The sequence below is a fragment of the Apus apus genome, chromosome 5, assembly GCF_020740795.1.
Source record: "Apus apus isolate bApuApu2 chromosome 5, bApuApu2.pri.cur, whole genome shotgun sequence".
Classification (NCBI taxonomy): domain Eukaryota; kingdom Metazoa; phylum Chordata; class Aves; order Apodiformes; family Apodidae; genus Apus; species Apus apus.
The window spans coordinates 59,008,063-59,020,306 of NC_067286.1; the positions used below are offsets into that span (position 1 = coordinate 59,008,063).

Genomic DNA, 12,244 nt, shown 5'->3' on the forward strand with positions numbered 1-12,244 from the left:
TTGTACCTGTATATGCCATTGTGATAACATCATTGTGTGTAGGGAGGGAGGGCCTGCCTTTTATTTTTCCCAATGAGGAAATAAGTGGAAATGAGCATTTTTTTCCTTTTAGACTAGGAGGAGTTTTCTACCAGCTTCACTGCTTAAACTCATATTGTACTTTCTGTGCTGCCATACCATTTTCAGTAAAAGAGCAGTTGCATGGAGACAAAGAGACTGCTGATTTAAGTCTCAATAGAGAAGTCTGTTAGGCTTCAACTGTGGGAGGATACTAAATGTAGCTAAGAGGTTGGCAGATGCTACCTTGACCAAAACTGCTTGAAAATATTAAGCAGCTGTTTAGTAGGTTTGCCTAAAAACCATTTAATGACTGGAAGAATTGCTGGGAAAAACATGTCAGAGGAGTTTGGTTTAAAAATGTTCTTATTGTCTGGATGAAATTTGCTGTTTGTGTTAAGTAAAAAAAAAAAGTAGAGTTCAGCTACAAATATTTTCCTAGTGTTGATCTGAGGGGGGGAAAAGTCCAACCCAAGCCCTGCTTTTTCTTCCCACCTGTCTTCTGATTTTTTGGTAAATTATACCAGCTTTTGCAACATTTTGGCTTTCATTTTCAAAGGGAGTGATCCTGTTTCTGATACTGTAAGTTAAACTGGAAGCTGTGGAGTGTTGTCTTATGAAATTTTCAGAAAAATCAGGGTATCTGCTGTTGTTCATGTTTTCCTAAGTTATAACACTGTGAAAGTTTATCTGAAGGGTTTGTTTTGCTCTGCAACCATTCAGAGCCCTATAAGGAGGCCAGAAGCAAGATGGGACTGGGCCTGAATGTCTACTGGTTGCATGCAGAGCTTCATGCATGGCCCAAGAAGGAAGAAGCTTTCTAAATCTACACCTTCTCCATCCCTGCACTGGAATCCTGCAGGTTGGATAGTCCTGGGAACAGGCCTGGTTTCCTGCTGTGTTGCTGAGCTGGAGTATAAATGCTCTTCAGCCTTATCATTTCTGACCTGTGAGATGCTGGGTGGGACACGTGAAATGAGCTACCCCAGCAGTTTTAGTTTGTTTTTCCTTTTGGCAGGTGGGGAGGGGAGATAAAGAAGTTGTGTAAAGCTGTTGTGCAGGATGCCTAAGCGTAGAGAAAAGGCCTAAGGAAGCCATTGCTCAGGACCAGGGTAGTTAATTTAAGCAGGGAGTATAAACTTCTAATTCATTTCTAAGTGCGGTTCCTTTTATGACCTGTTCCATGGGGAGGGTTGATTACAGGATCTCTGTGCTGGGTCATTAAATAGTTAACATCAATGGAGATATTTATGCTTCAGAAGCCAAGATTTGCACATGTGTGGGTACAAGCGTTTCCGGTAGAAAACATTTGATACTTTCCCTGGAAAAAAGTCAAAAGAGGTGATTAATGTTTTGTACGTTTGGAATAGGTTTAATTTTGTCTGCCTGAAGCTTCTAGCAGGTGCTATAGAAACTGGGGGGAGAAAAAGAAAATCTTTTCATCATGTTCCACCCATACTTCATCCCACAGAGCCACAAAATAATATTCAAATGAACAAGAATCTCTTGATTGAATCTAAATGGAAAATACAGTTTTCTATGGCCTAATTACTCCTGAAATGATAAATTCATTGTAGGCAAGTTTAACTAAAACCTGGAAAATTTCTGCAAAATTATCTGAAAGAGAAAATACTTTAAAAGAGAAAAATGAGGCAAAGAAATAGCAAGAGCTTTTTCAGAGTCCGTGGTGATTCATCTCTGCTACTAGTTCTGCTTCTGATGGAAAGCAGTTTTCAGTTTTTATAAATATTTTCTGTGTTGTCTGCTTACTATTTTTTTTTGTTACTGCACTGTACAGCAACATGGCTAAAATTTCTGTACATATGTACACATTTAATAAATTTTCAATTTTTCTTACAGAATTTGTAAAAAATTATTGGTAGAAGAGTGTGCATTTTTGCCCTTGTGAAATAGTTGCGTCAGGACTTCTGTTTCCTTACTGTTTCTCAGGAGTGGTTTTTGTGCCTTGGATCAACCTTTTGCTTTGTCCATGAATATCAGCCCAAATTTGGCAGAATTCTGAGATGGTGGAAGATTATTTGGTTGTAGCAGCAGGTTATCATAATTAAGAATGATCAGGTATTTTAACATCTGTTATTAACTAGAGTGTGCATGTGTCATCCTCACAGAGAAATGAGGATGATTTGTTTCCTCTTAGGTGTGACAGAAGCATCAGTGTTACTTTTCTTTGTGGCACTGGTAAGGTAAATACTAAGATGCGTTGTGGAGTCTGGGACTTTACGTAGTTGAAGAAACTATAGGAGAATGACAGAGATGTAGACCTGTTAAATGATTGAAGACTCAGAGAAAATCCTTTTGCAATACAATTAAAAAAACCCCAACAAACTGTTTGAATTGTTTAATCAAAAAGCTTGAGAGCAGATATGGTCATAGTGTCTTATGGAAAGAAAATACTGGTCAAATATAAGAAGAGCTAAAGCTGGAAATTAGGCATGGGTTTTTAATAATGAGGAAAGGTTATCTGCTGGCAGGAACTATTTAAAGTAGTTTGTTAGATTTTCTGTGTGCTTCCAAATCAAAAGTAATGACTTTTCTAAATACTGTATTTTAGTTCAACACAAGTTACTGCACTTAATTCACAACATTGCTGCATGATGCAATCTCAGGGAGTGTTTAATTTTGGCTAGACTATCTGCTCTGGTAGCCCCTTCCAGCTTTCATTTTTTTAAATCTGCAGCCATAAGACCCCAGCCATTTCAGAAGCTTTGAAGGAAAGGCAGTAAGGAATTTGGAGAGAAAAGTGAAGCTTCCATGAGTTAGACTAGTTGGATATTTCCTTGGAGGAATTACGTGTTCTCATTTCCTCTGTTCTCTGTCTTGGGTGATACTTTGTTGGCTGTTCAGAACTGCTTGCTCTTTTTGCTGCTCAGCCTGAGACAGTGGGCCATGATTTACAGAATGGATAATGACTCAAAATGCAAGTGAACTTGGTGGGAACTAGTTCTGAATACTAAGTAAACATTCAGAAAATTCAGGATGTCTCAAATTGGGCATTGAAAATTAATGGATGCTTTTAATCTGAGTATTTTTATTTCCTAGTGTTTTTTAAAATTAATATATTGTAAATAAAAATGACAGTCTTTAAAATATTTTTCCTTTTTGGTTTGAGAAATACAGGATGTAAAGGTTAAATATGAAACTATACCAACTCTTTAAAATTTGCTGCTTTTATTACAGCTGAGTAACTGAAAGATTGCTTTAACCTTATTTTAATAAAAACCTCTTTTTTTTTTTTTTCTTTTTAAAAAATCACAGATATTGGCACAGGTCACAAGCATTTTAAAAAGTCTTGATTAAAGGTAATGATACAGCCTAGTGAAATTCAGGTGTGATCTAGACTGGAGCACTGCAGCTTCATTGGTTCTCCTTTAGTGTGAAGTCCCTTCTTTCTCAATCAGATTTTTTTTTTTTTTAAGTAACAAAACTTAAAATTAATTACTCTGTTTAATAAATTTATTATAACAATTCATTGTTTGACTAGGAAAAATTATTTTTTCTTCCTGAGAATAGTGTGCAGTGATTGTTATTTATTTTTTTTTTGAAAACTGAAATCCATAGTTCATTTTGTTGCTTCACCAGATCCGTTTCTTCTCATCAGCACATTTTAACAAGCCTCACCAAGTTCAAGTAAGGCTGTAGATTGGAAACAATTTTAAACTGCAATCCTGCTTAAGTTCTTCTGTTTTCTCCCTGCCTTCTGCTTGCCCTGAGCACAGCCTTTCTCCCCTCTCTGCTGCTGGGAAGGGCACTGATCCCACCTACATTTGTGATCTTCGTTGTCAGCTGAAAACAGTTCTGTGACAAATGCCTTGGATGTTCTCTTGGGTCAAAATCTTAGGGAATATTGAACAACTTCTCTCAGTTCTGTGAATGGTATTTTACAGATCCAAAAAGTTAATCTGTGTGGACTTCCGGTATGTTTTTTCCACTTATTTAGTGGTGTAACATGTGGTAATTTATTGAGATGTGTTACATGTCCTTAAAAAACTTTTACCTTTCTTAGGCATTTGACTTCTCTTTTCCAAGCAAAAGACTTAAAAATAGTCAGGCAGGTCATTTAAGATCAAAGGGAATGGCTGCCCTTGGAGGTGATGATGATGTGATTTTTTCATTTTAAATTAAAAAAAAAGGCTTCACGGCTGTTTTATACAAATTCCTTAAAACTCACTTTTTTTTTTTTTTTAATGGATTTTGGGGAAATGAGACACAATAGGCTGATGAATCCAGAATTAGTGGAGATTTGATATATACTTAACTACAGGCAGCGAATTGCTGAAATGAAAGCTGTTCAGTGTGTCTTGTTGAAAAATGCTTATGGTCTCACTCTCTGAAAATGAAGGATTGTAATTTGAGCCTGCCTTTTTAAAAGAAGAATTTCCTCCAACATTTTTTCAAGGTAGGGTTTGAAAAAGGAAGTAATTTGGTAAATGTTGAAATACAGTTCAGTGTCAAAGCAACCGAAGAATAAAATTACTCAAAGTAAATAGTTGCTCTTATTTTGAAAGTGTGTCAAAGTGGAGGAGCTTTCTTTAAGCACATTTCCTATTGGCTGCACAAAAGCCTCCTTTCTATGGCTAATGATAGATAGGAATATTAATAATATAATTCATGCCTTGTCATATTTTGCTGCTTAATCATCTTGTTTGGCACTCCCCGGGCCGTGTCGTGTGTGGCCATAATTCAGGAATGAAAGCTCACTCAGGCTCTGGTATTACAGTCCGGTAATCAAAGAGGCTGGGATTATGCAGATAATGAAAGGACTGGCCAGCGTGTGTTTATCCACGAAAACTGGAGTGAATTTTGAGACAGTAAACAGCCGGGGAGCTGCCTTCCGTGCTGGACCATGGCCGTCACCTCTACGTCACAGCTGCTGTAAAGATCCAGGGTGGGTAAGCAGAAACCGAGCGCGCTCTGGGCTTCAGAGACGTGTGTCAGCAGTGTTGCTTGAAGTTTCTGCCATGGAAAACTTCAACTCTTCACAAGTCTTTACTCATACTGTCTTTCGTTTGCTGTTGCTGCTGTCAAAAGTAGCTATTTCAAGGAGGTTCTTAACGTTTGGTTAAAAAGTACTTGATTTATAAGCTAAGTGTTTCCTGGAAATTAATGTAGATTAGAAAGATAAAGAAGGGTTACAGCATGAATCTGAATACAAATAAAGCAGAAAATCAGTATTTTGTTTTGTTTTTATTTCTTTTTATTTCTTTTTTTTTTAACACCTACAGTTTTTAAATCTAAACCTACCATTTAGTTTTCTCAGAGGCTAGCAGTGAGCTTTGTGAATTGATTGTGATTCAAAATGTTGCTGGATAACTTTTTTTTTTACATTTTGGACTAGAAAGCAATTTCTTGGCTTGATATCGAAGGTGATTGTAGTTGAGAGGCATTGTAAAGGGAAAAATAGTGAGAGATAGTAAGGTATGTAAAACAAATGAAGGGGGAAAATAAGTTTGTGTGTAGTTTTTTGTATTTATTTATTTATTTTTCTAACTCAAGAAGCCCTTTCCCTCTCGTGGTTTATGAATGTTGTTTTGTCTTTAACCAGTGTAGGTTCTTCCAAGATACCCATGATTTTTTGTGAAGTGGTTTCCAAGCTCTTCTCAATGCATGAATAACAAATAATAGACGGGGTGGGGAGGAAGTTGACTGTAATTTGACTTATAAGCATGAATGTTTCGACCTCAACGATTGGCAGTTTGAAAAGAATGATTTGCTGTGCTGTTTGTGTGAGGTTGGGTTGTTCAGTGTTAATCACCATCCAGTTATGAATATAATTCACTCGTTAGACAAGTGAATTAGGCTATAGGCTAGTGCTGGACTTTTAAACATGCCTTCAGTAAGCACTCAAGTTAAAAGGAGGAATGTTCTTTAGAATGCTGTGTGGATGGGAAGAAGCAATGCTAATTTTGTGGATGTAATGAAGGTAAGGCTCTTCAAGTTGGAGGGACCTGAAAAATAAGGAATTTTTATTTTTAATTATGGTTTCTTATGTGCTTAAAAGATAGATTTCCTCTACTTCGAGTGACCAGTTGTGAAATTTTCATGCATAATCGAAGAGTAAGGTGTTGTGTTTTTGTTGTTGTTGGGTTGTGTTTTTTTTGTTGTTATTTTGTTGGTTTTTGTTGTTTGCTAATTGTTTCTGTTTTAGTTTTGAAGTTTTAAGTAGGATGGTTTTGGGTTTGGTTTATGACTTGAGTCGGCTTTCTTTAGCAGCTGTAAACTTTTATTGACAGGTATAATTTAAAAATACTCTGTCTCTGCATGCTGCAGCAAAGCAGGGGACTCAGAGGAAACCTGATGCTTATTTTTTTTAAGTGATACTTTTATTTGGCGTGTATTTACAGACGTATGATGAACTTTATGAGACAGTGACTGGAAATTAGATCAACTTATAACCTGATCCTATATTCAGAATTCATCTGGCCTACAGAGCCTTAAGATCTGAGGAAGCACAGGATCAGTCTTCCTGCTCTAACAGTTTTTCCTGGATTTTCAGACTGGTTTTTGTCTTGTTTAGAAAAAAGTCTAATTTGATTGTATTAGCACTTGGCCTGATTAAGTGTTGCTGAATCAGGGTGACTGTTTGAAAGGTAGGCATTTAAAGGGAGATAGGTGTGCGTTAATGTCTGTGTTTCTCTGTCTAATGTGTTATGTGGTAGTATTGACAAGGCAAGGACTGATCTTTGTGTTGAAGGATGTTAACAGAGTGACTGTGTTTGTATTTTAATTCAAAAGAGAGATTGCAATATAATTTTATTTTTTACACTTTTTTTTTCTGAAGTTAAGTTTGAAGTTGTAATTCAGCATGTAGGGCCCGAGTTGGTTCTCCTCCAATTGGAGGTAGAGAATTGTGTGCAGAATAAAGGTAAAATTGACTTTCAGAAACAAGTTAGAATTCCAGCTTTACAAGTTTTTATGTGAAAATTATAAATCTAGAAGCTTTCTTACCAGTCATGTGTTCTTAAGTATTTCCATAGGGAAAAAACCAGCCATGTTTCTGTTTTGGTTTAATAAGGGTCACCAGTGTTGTTCATTATGCAAAATAAAAAAGAAACTGAATTCAACATACCAGTCCTGTGGGAATTGTGTATGTCTCCTGTCTAGCCTGCATATTCTACCCCTTGGACATTCAGGAAACAATAGGAGTTTCAATCAGTATAATTCAGACATTCCTTCCGGTCATCAAATAGTTCTAAAATTCTTCTTCCTACAGATTTCAGTGAGCTGATTACTTAGATTAAGAAAAATAAAAACCTTCCCTCTTTATTTTTTAGAAGTGCAGGAAGCCCAGAAACACAAACCAACTCATGACTGTTATCTTCCACCTACCCACAAGTAAAAGGTTAACAGCAGCTTGCTGAGTAGAGACAAGAACAGGTAGGATGATGAGGGAAGGGGGAAAACCAAGGAAGTTGTTGCTCAGTGGCAGAATCAGGAAGCAGAGAGGAACTGGACAGACCTGTTGTATGAGAGGAGCTGGGCTGTATAAGGTGGATGGGGTGGAGGGGAGTTCAGAGCTCAGTGATACTGGAACCCAGGAGGAGGGAGCTCTGCTTAAGCCCATTTATTCTGCAAGTGAGTGAGGAGGCAAGTACTACTGCAGGCAAACTGTTTGCAGTATCTGAGCTTGCTCTAGTATCCAAACCATTTTTCTCTCAACTTTTTTAAGTCTGAGCACTTTGTAACACTGGAAAAAGAGGGTAATTCAAGGATCATTCAGTTTGCTGTTACTTGGAGACAGTGAGGATGTGGAGAAAATAAAAATAAATAATTTTATTTTTAAACAAGTGAAGTACACTGTTTACAATAATACAATTTTGTTTGCCTTACAAGTGTTTTAATTAAAAGTACTGATGCATAAACTTTTATCTGTCAACAAGCTGGTTGAATTTTGGAGTAATTCGGTGTTTTTCAGGTGATCTGAGCTATTGAAGGGAGGGCCAGGGGTAAATACTTGCACTATGAGTGCCCTAAGGTGGTGCCAATGCCTCAAGGCAGGATTATCTCTTGGTGGGAACAGTAGCGCCCAAAGCAGAAGAACCTGCCATTTTCCTCTTCATTGCACAAGCAGCCTTTTTTCATTTACTCTGCCTTGCTGTATGCTGATTGGAACCTCACATTAGGCCAAGAAAACCTTTGTGTCCAGGTAAGGCTGTGTACAGTGAGAGAGGACAAACTGGACTGCTCTTTGCACCATACCTGAGTGAGGAAAAACAACTCAAGAGAGCTCACCCATCTTTGGTAGGCCTGGTTCAATGCAGGAGATGACACAAGAATGGCAGAAGAGCCCCACAGGCAATAGGGTCCCACAAATACAAGCTGAGAGGGATGTGTGCTGGGTTGGATGCATGCCATGGAAAGTCATCAGTGTCCTCTCCTGTGGCTGAACTCAGTCGAGAGTATTTGGGCTGACTGGAGCTGAGTACCAGCAGGGGGGTCCCTGGAGTCTCTAGGCTTGTCACAGGTTATTGTAGCCCTGAGGCTGACAAACCTGCCTGCCACATCTGCCTCAGGGATCAGAGGAGGGAAGCCTTCTGTAAAATTATCAAGAACCATCATGCCTTGGTCTGTGTAAAAACTATGTTGGCTATGCCTGAATATCCAATGGAGAATGTGAGTGTATAACTAGGAATAATCATGTCCTGTCCCATCACAGTTGGGACCATAGTTAGAAACTCCCCTAAATTTTTCCAGCATTTTTTATCAACAAGCATGAGTTTTGGGAGCTGGTGAAGGAGTGAGAGGGGTGCTCTTCAGCTGGGTTCTAGGACCCAGGTGGCCTGGTGCTCCTGTGATGGGCTCTGCTTGTCTTGCAAGGACTTACTCTCCCTCTGTCCTCTTCTCGCCCCTTCCAGGCACTTAATATCCCTCATGGAGCTGTCACGGGAAGCAAGGATTCCTCATTGGTTTTGAGGCACCATATATTTGAACCCATATAGATGTCCGTTCCTTTCCTATAATTCTTCTTGCTGTATTATTTGTGTCTTCAGTCTGGATCAAAGTTGTACACAGCCATACAGAACTTCTTATTTAAAAAGAAAAGTAACCGCAACCAAACCAAGCAAAACTAATGTGAGAGTGGGAGGGAGAGATGTGCTGGGCTAATGGTGGTGGAGGCTTGTAGGGCAAGGGATTCTGCAGTCTGCTCTACATGGTCATTCTTCTTGGCAGAATCACACTTAAGGCAGATCCTTTTTGCCTTCATTTCAAGTGAAAAGAAGTTCCTTTCTCAGCAAAACAAACCATCATAGAAGCATTCAGTTTCTCATTTGCAGAATAAATGATTTCAAGTTCTCTTGGGTCCTCATGGAAAAAGTACTCTGCTGTTTTACCGGATGCTGTGTTCTCCAAAACATCCCATTTTTTTTAAAAGGCTGTTGTTTAACGATCCACAGCTGAAGGCCCTTCCCTTTACTTTTGGCAGCCTGTGCTGTCTTTATGGGGTGGAACAGGATCTTTCTTTCGTCCTAGGAAGTAGTATTAATCCTGTCAGTATTTAACTGAATCCAGGATTACTAATCTGTCAAAAAGCTGTGCTTTTAGTTTTTACAGATGATGTTCAGGACATCTGATAGTTGCATTCATGTTTTCAAAAATGCATGCTGCGTTTGTCTGTGGTAGCCTCAGAATTTCTAGAAGGGATTCATTATTTTAGTATTAAACTATTGTGGTCTTCATTAGTAAGAATGAGTCAGATTCTCTTAATAAGATGCTAATTTTCTCATTTATGTTCTTTATTTCTGAAGTAATGGTTTTTAAATACTCAGCATTTAAGTTTGCCTTTCTAGTGCAATAATAAAGTATCACAATGCCTGTAAAGTAATTTAGTATGAATTTAGTTATTTACTTTTCCCAGTGTTTTATGAGTAAAAGCTGCTTAACTAGCCTGTCTGTCTTACAATCTGTTTTTCCTGTTGGTACCGATTTGGTTGATATTCTGCAGAAGCAGAATAGTTGGGAGGAAGTTCCAAGATGTTTCAACTTAACTTTTCATTAGCAAAGTGATAAAGTAGCAAGCAGGGTTTGCTGAGTTGTCTGAAGCTGTGAAGCCACCCATTTTTTTATGTCAAGTACAGAAGAAAAAAGTCTGCATGAGAGAGCATGTGTTTCAGAATGGGTTACTTGTGTGTGTGTGTGTAGTCATCTCTTGTTCCACTCTTTAAAAATCTAACTTTATGTGGGTTTTCTGTCATTTCTTTTGAATACATCCTTGTGTAGGTAAAATATATATATGGAAAAAAGGACTGGTGCACTGGTAAATAGGTAGAGTACAGTTGAGCTCTAGAGTTCCAGTTATCTCCTATTTTATGTGGTGCTTCCTTACAGGACTTAGAACTTTAAAGGCATAAAATTCCTGTGTGGGAAAGTGTCTGAGTAAAGCTGCAATAGAATCTTAGAGGCTAAATTCTGATTAATTTGTATTAAACTCTGGGCTTCATCTTGCATGGGAACAAATTTACTGGAAGCTTCCTCATTTGAATTGATGCAAGTATGAGGCATAGGGATTCCTCAGTGCAGCAGCTCAGAAAGAGTTACTCTACTAGGTTACTTTCCAGTTGTGACTAAGGAGCCAATTAGCAGCATCCGGAACCAGATGGCAGGGCCTAGGAAAAATAGATGGTATTTGGAGAAGCTGGGGAATGTTTGGAGAAGGTCTTCAGCTGCAAACTGAGAGAATACTTCAGACAGGAGTATTACAGACATGATTGTGAGAAACTCCATGAAGAGGTAGAGGTAGGAGCATCCCACAGAAGTGGCAAGAAGTAATACCAAATTTGATCCTCAAACTGAAGGGCCTCTGCTATGGAAGGAATGCCTGAGCTGGGTTCTTCTTTCCCTACTGACAAGAAAGATAATGCTAGCATTAATCTTAAAATGGAACAAGCTTTTACATCCTCTGAGAATGACGGGGACCAGAGAAGTGGGTGTAAAGCTTGCTAGATTGTTAGGTTTTATGTTCAGGATTGATACTTTAGTGCCTCTGTCAGAGGAAGAAATGAGGTACACAGAAGTGCTGTTTTAGTGGTTTGCTTCAAGGCAATTAGTTGACTACTGCTGAAGTCTCTGAGACCCAAGCAGTTGAGTAATATGCAAGGTACAGGTAGAAGAACTTGATGGCATGGGATTGTATTTTGCTTTCTAGGCTTTACAGTTATAACTTTGTCCTTTGATGGTCAGTTTTCTAGAATACCAAGGCCACTGGATTAGTATAGTTCAAAACTCTTGTTCTTCACTGACCTACTTTGACTGCACGTTAGCTGTTGGATTGGGAAAAGGCCACCTGTGTGTGTGCCTGCTGATACAGCCTGAATGTAAAGAGACTGTAGAATGCTGTCTTACCTTCTCTTGGTAAACTTCAGTCCAATGGGGATAATTACTTAAAATACTATTTTTTACTCTGAGTGGCATGCTTTACTTGTAATTTCATAATGTATTGGTGAATTTGATGTTTCATGAAAAGTAAAGAAGGCAAGAAAGGCTGCACCTCAAGTCCTATCTTTAAATTAAATACACAGAGGGTGGGTGTAAGTTGAGAGTTCTTGCTGGTGGTCTGGTAGTGAGCCTTCTCTTTCCTAAAAAGTATGGGCAAGCTGGAGAATATATGATCTGTTTAATCATACCATCAGATACAAAGCATGTTTGCTGTACTGTACATGCTTTCTTGAGCAGTGATCTGCATCTGAAAAGATGATACCTTTTAAAAGTTATGCTAATTCACCAATAGTGTTTTTGGATCACCTCACACAGACAAGCTACACATTTTTCCTACTAAGTATTTCTTCATTTATTTTTCCTGGAATACATAACTGCTAGCTAATCAAAAAAAGGAAGAGCAGTGAGCTTTGTGCCAGTTAGAACAACAGTGTAATCTCAGTTCTAATGAACCAATGTAACACTCCCATTGACTTCAGCTTGGCCAGGGTGACAACTGGAGATTAAGTTTGCCACCACAAAACAGCTGAGGATAAGTTTTGTTGGTAATCTAATTTCATTTTATCATCTTCAATATAGAAGCACCTTAACTGACGAGTAGTTTGGAAGGTGTAGAGAGGGTAGCAGTGGATGATGAAGAGTACTGTTTGGTAACCACAGAGGAAAGGTTTTAATTAAATTTAATGCCTAAATTGTTATGTCTGGTTAATATTTGTAACAGTCTAAAGTGACATGA

At 38.3% G+C, this 12,244-nt stretch overlaps 1 protein-coding gene across 4 annotated transcripts in view; it reads left to right on the forward strand.

Moving 5' to 3' along the window:
• The window catches only part of PPP2R5E (protein phosphatase 2 regulatory subunit B'epsilon), a 75,178-nt gene that overhangs the window by 19,290 nt on the left and 43,644 nt on the right, over positions 1–12,244 (forward strand). The window contains exon 1 of one of the 4 annotated variants that reach the window (XM_051621378.1): positions 4,894–4,963. The exons of the other annotated variants lie outside the window; for them this stretch is intronic. The gene's annotated coding sequence lies outside the window, so the exon portion shown is untranslated. Of the gene's footprint in view, positions 1–4,893; positions 4,964–12,244 lie in introns of those variants that run through there. 4 annotated transcript variants of the gene reach the window in all.